The following is a 5,851-nucleotide window of genomic DNA, read 5'->3' on the forward strand; positions in this document are numbered from 1 at the left end:
CTTTCTTCTCGAATCTCATAAAACCCTTCATAGGCGAAACCCGAAGCAGAGCCCGCTCTCCAACCATATATGAAACATCACGAACCTTCCGATCCGCGTAACTCTTCTGTCTGAACTGTGCTGTACGGAGCCTATCCTGAATCACCTTAACCTTCTCCAAAGCATCCTGAACTAAGTCTGTGCCCAATAATCTGGCCTCACCCAGCTCAAACCAACCCACCGGGGATCTACAACGTCTCCCATATAAAGCCTTATACGGTGCCATCTGAATGCTGGACTGATAGTTGTTGTTATAAGCAAACTCCGCCAATGGCAAGAACTGATCCTAAGACCATCCAAACTCAATCACACACGCACAGAGCATATCCTCAAGAATCTGAATAGTGCGCTCGGACTGTCCATCCGTCTGAGGGTGAAATGTTGTACTCAACTCTACCCGAGTACCTAACTCATACTGAACGGCCCTCCAAAACCATGTTGTGAACTGAGTACCTCTATCTGAAATGATGGAAACCGGAATACCATGCAGACGAACAATCTCCCGATATAGATCTCCGCCAACCGCTCCGAGGAATAAGTAGCACATACAGGAATAAAGTAAGCGTACTTGGTCAGCCGATCCACAATCACCCAAATAGCATCGAACTTTCTCAAAGTCCGTGGGAGCCCAACTACAAAGTTCATGGTGATCCTCTCACACTTCCACTCTGGGATCTCCATCTGCTGAAGCAACCCACCCCGTTTCTAGTGCTCACACTTCACATGCTGACAGTTGAGACACCAAGCAATGAATCCAACTATATCTTTCTTCATCTGCCTCCACCAGTAGTGTTGTCTCAAATCATGATACATCTTCGCGGCACCCAGATAGATGGAATACCGCGAACTATGGGCCTCCTCTAGAAACAAATCCCGAAGCCCATCAACATTGGGTACATAAATCCGACCCTGCATACTCAATACCCCATCATCACCAATAGTCACATCTCTGGAATTACCGTGTTGAACCTTGTCCTTGAGGATAAGAAAATGAGGGTCATCATACTGTCACTCCGTAATACGATCAAATAAGGAAGACCGAGAAACAATGCAAGCTAGAACTCGACTGGGCTCCGACAGATCCAATCTCACAAACTGGCTGGCTAAGGCCTGAACATCCATCGCCATAGACCTCTCCGATGCTGGTAAAATAAGCCAAACTTTCTGCTCGACGACTTAAAGCATTGGTCACCACATTAGCCTTGCTCAGGTGATACAAAATAGTGATATCATAGTTCTTTAGCAACTCTAACCACCTCCTCTGGCGCAAATTTAGATCCTTTTGCTTGAACAAGTGCTGTAAGCTCCGATGGTCAGTATAAATCTCACAGGGAACACCATATAAGTAATGGCGCCAAATCTTCAGGGCGTGAACAATGGCAGCTAACTCAAGGTCGTGAACAGGGTAGTTCTTCTCATGTATCTTCAACTGTCTGGACGCGTAGGCAATCACCCTACCGTCCTGCATCAATACCGTTCCGAGGCCAACCCTCGAGGCATCACAATAGACCGTATAAGACCCCAAACCTATAGGCAATATCAAAATTAGGGTTGTGGTCAAAGCTGTCTTGAGCTTCTGAAAGCTCACCTCACACTCCTCCGTCCACTAAAATGGAGCACCCTTCTGGGTCAACCTAGTCATAGGGGCTACAATCGATGAAAACCCCTCCACAAAATGACGGTAGTAGCCAGCCAAACTAAGGAAACTGCGGATCTCGGTAGCTGAGGATGGTCTGGGCCAACTCTGCAGGGCCTCTATCTTCTTCGGATCCACCTGAATACCCTCACTCGATACCACGTGGCCTAAGAATGCCACTAAATCCAACCAAAACTCATAGTTCGAGAATTTAGCATATAACTTCTTCTCTCTTAAAGTCTAAAGCACAGTCCTCAGGTGTTGCTCACGATCTTCCCGACTCCGGGAATACACCAGAATATCATCAGTAAAGACAATGATGAACGAGTCAAGATACGGCCGGAACACACTGTGCATCAAATACATAAAGGCTGTTGGGGCATTGGTCAGCCCAAATGACATGACAAGGAATTCATAATGACCATACCGAGTCTTGAAAGCAGTTTTCAGGATGTCGGGCTCCCGAATCTTCAACTGATGGTAACTTGAGCGCAAATTAATCTTAGAAAACACCCGTGCGCCCTGAAGCTTGTTACACCCCATATTTTCGTACTTAAAAATACGCCATAAATAAATTAATGAGAGCCCGAAAATGAGATGTCACGTCCCGCAGTACTACATTATGACGATGTTGCACCTTGTAGTGTTGTACGTTGAATTTGTCATAAGGTAATTGACATCAGTCCAAGGAAAAGATTATTTGGAGATTATAAGGATTATGCTATTTCAAACAAGTAATAAATAAATTCGTAAATGTGAGAGGTTAAACAAGTCAAAGAAAATGAATTTTCGACCAAGTTTGGCATTTGGGATAAAATACGGGTTGAGCGGTATTTCTAGCGATAATACCCGATAATTATAAACTAGTACTATGTAAGGTACCATATGACCACGGTAGTGTAATATATAAAGTATATATGATGTATTTTAAAAATAAATAGAATTTTAAGTAATTTGTGGAAATTTTTAAATTATGCGGGTAATTGATTAATTATCGGGTAACAGAACATTACCCTATTAACTAATAAGTGGATAAATAATTAATAAACTAATCTCCCACACGTGGCAAGAAGCCACAAAGCCTAGAAAGTGACTAAGTAGTCACAATTCTAGTTGGCTACTTAATAATAACTCAAAGTCTTAGAAAGACTTATACAAAACTTATCCAAATTTGTATTCAAGATTCATTTTTATTGTCTTTAGCCTAATTTAAGGCCTTTGACTTCATTAACGTTACTTTGGCTTGAAGCCGAATCAATTGTTCGTCCAAACTCTTATCTTTAGACAAAAAATTTCAATCGAAATTTCCAAAAGCAACCAATTTCGTTTCTGAAACTTTCAAGCAAAATTTCAGTCCAAATATTCAAGCATAGGTTTTGTTCATACTTCGCAGAAGCAAAAAGCTTCAATTCGTTCAAATAAGTCAAGGAACAGGTATGTTAAGGCTATCCCTTCTTTCTTTGGCATGATCCATACGATATGAACGAAACGTGCAAATGCACAAATTCCATAAGTGACTCTACTCATAGAAGTAATAGAAATATCTATGTTCTTTAATTTCCATGTGTCATAATATTTTATCATCTGTTCATGGGTCTCAGAAAAATACGAAAGTTGAAAATATGTTACTTTATGATATTGCTCAAGAGGCAAAATGGTCTTATGACATTTTGAATGATTTTATTGACGTACTTTTCATGCATTGCATTCATGTGCATTGACCCATGACCAGATGGTGTTATATACGCGTATATAAGTAAGTATATGTATATGGGATATGGGAAAAGGTTACGACGTTATATACGCACCACCACCTGATCAGCTGGTATATGATGATGATGTTGCCCACAGTGGCTGAAATATGATTCAAACGGCGTTTATATACGCATATATGGGTATGTATTCAAATGGCATTATATACGCATATATATGTATGTATTCAAACGGCATTATATACGCGTATATATGTATGTATATATATGTATATGGGATATGGGAATGGTTATGGCGTTATATACGCACCACCACCTGATCAGCTGGTATACGATTATGACTTTGCCCACAGTGGACGATATGATATGATGGGATGCCCTCAGAGGTTAATGATGTTATAAAACATATACCTATGCACGATATGACATTCATACGCATATGCATGAAGCTGAAAGTAAGTTATGATTTACAAAGTTATTCAAACTTACGGGTTGAGTCATGTACTCCATATGTCTTCCATGTCTCCTATGTATTTATTTATGTGCCTTACATACTCAGTACATTATTCGTACTGACATCCCTTTTTGCATGGGGACGCTGCGTTTCATGCCCGCAGGTCCTGATAGATAGGTCGAGAGCCCTCCAAGTAGGTTATCAGCTCAGCGAAAGATGGTGGTGCGCTCCATTTGCTTCGGAGTTGCGTATTTGGTTAGTATGATTTAGACGTCTATTGTTTGGTATGGCGGGACTCTGTCCCGACCTTTGTGACACTTATGTACTCTTAAAGGCTTGTAGACAAATGTCGTGTACGTGAAAGATTGTACGGCCCTGTCGGCCTATGTTTGAGTTTATAAATGATTATGTTAGCCTATTAGGCCCATATGTTACATGTATATAATAATGTAATAAGAAAGGTACATTACGTTGGTACTCGGTAAAGTAAGGTACTGGGTGCCCGTCGCGGCCCATCGGTTTGGGTCGTGACAAAGATGGTCAAACATACCATCAATACGAGGCAAATGATAACGGTTCTTCACTATAACCTTGTTCAACTGGCGATAATCAATACACATACACGTAGACCCATCCTTTTCTTCACAAACAAGACAGGAGCAGCCCAAGGTGATACACTGGGCCGAATAAAACCCTTATCAAGAAATTACTGTAACTGATCCTTCAACTCCTTCAACTTAGGAAGAGCCATACGATATGGAGGGATAGAAATGGGCTGAGTGCTCGACAACAGATCAATGCCAAAATCAATATCTCTATTAGGCGGCATGCCTGGAAGGTCAGCTGGAAACACATCGGGAAAATCCCGTACTATTGGAACTGAATCAACTGAAGGGGTATCAATACTGACATCTCTCACATAAGCTAAATATGCGTCACACCCTTTCTCAACCATACGCTGAGCTTTAAGAAAATAAATAACTCTACTGGGAGTGTGATCTAAAGTACCCCTCCACTCAACACGCGGTACACCTGGCATAGCCAATGTCATGGTTTTGGCATGACAATCAAGAATAGAATAATGGGGCGACAACTAGTCCATGCCCAAGATAATATCAAAATCAACCATGCTAAGTAATAATAGATCGACTCTGGTCTCAAAACCACTAAGAGCAACCAAACACGACCGATAAACGCAGTCCATAACAAGAGAATCTACCACAGGAGTAGAAAAATAAATAGAGGAACTCAAAGAATCCCGAGGTACACCCAAATGCGGAGCAAAATAAGAAGACACGTAAGAGTAAGTAGAGCCTGGATCGAATAGAACTAATGCATCTCTGTGGTAAACCAATATAATACCTGTGATGACAGAATCGGAGGCAATAGCCTCAGTACGGGCAGGAAGGGCATAGTATCTGGTTTGGCCTCCCCCTCTAGGGCGACCTTTACCTCCCCGACCTCCACCTCTAGCTGGCTAAGCAGGTGGGATAGCAACTGGAGCTGTAACCATAGCCTGAGAACTCTATGGGGCATGTTGTGGTTGAGAAGTCTGTGGAGGTGCACCCCTCCCAAGTCTGGGGAAATCCCTCACCATATGGCATGTGTCACCACACTCAAAACAAGCTCTGGGAGGAAGTGGTGGCTGTGACTGGCTAGGGTCAGGTCTGTTGGACTGACCTCTGAAAGAACCCCGCGTAGGAGGCGCGCTAGAAACTGGTGGTGCATAATAAGTCTCCTAAGGTCTAGGAGGAGCTGGAGCACTACTGGCTACTGGAAGAGCTGAATGAATAGGGCGACTCATATAACCCCTACCATGACGACTTGCAGCTGGGGTACGGGCACCAAAATAATGGCCCGACTCTCGAGACCTCTTGGTATCCCTCTCCTCTCTCTCCCTAGCATGCATACCCTCGATCCTCCTAGCAATGCTCACCACCTGCTGATAAGAAATATCCATCTCCAACTCACGAGCCATGCTAGATCTGATGCTGGGAATAAGGCCCTCAA

The sequence above is a fragment of the Nicotiana tabacum genome, chromosome 6, assembly GCF_000715075.1.
Source record: "Nicotiana tabacum cultivar K326 chromosome 6, ASM71507v2, whole genome shotgun sequence".
Taxonomy (NCBI): Eukaryota; Viridiplantae; Streptophyta; class Magnoliopsida; order Solanales; family Solanaceae; genus Nicotiana; species Nicotiana tabacum.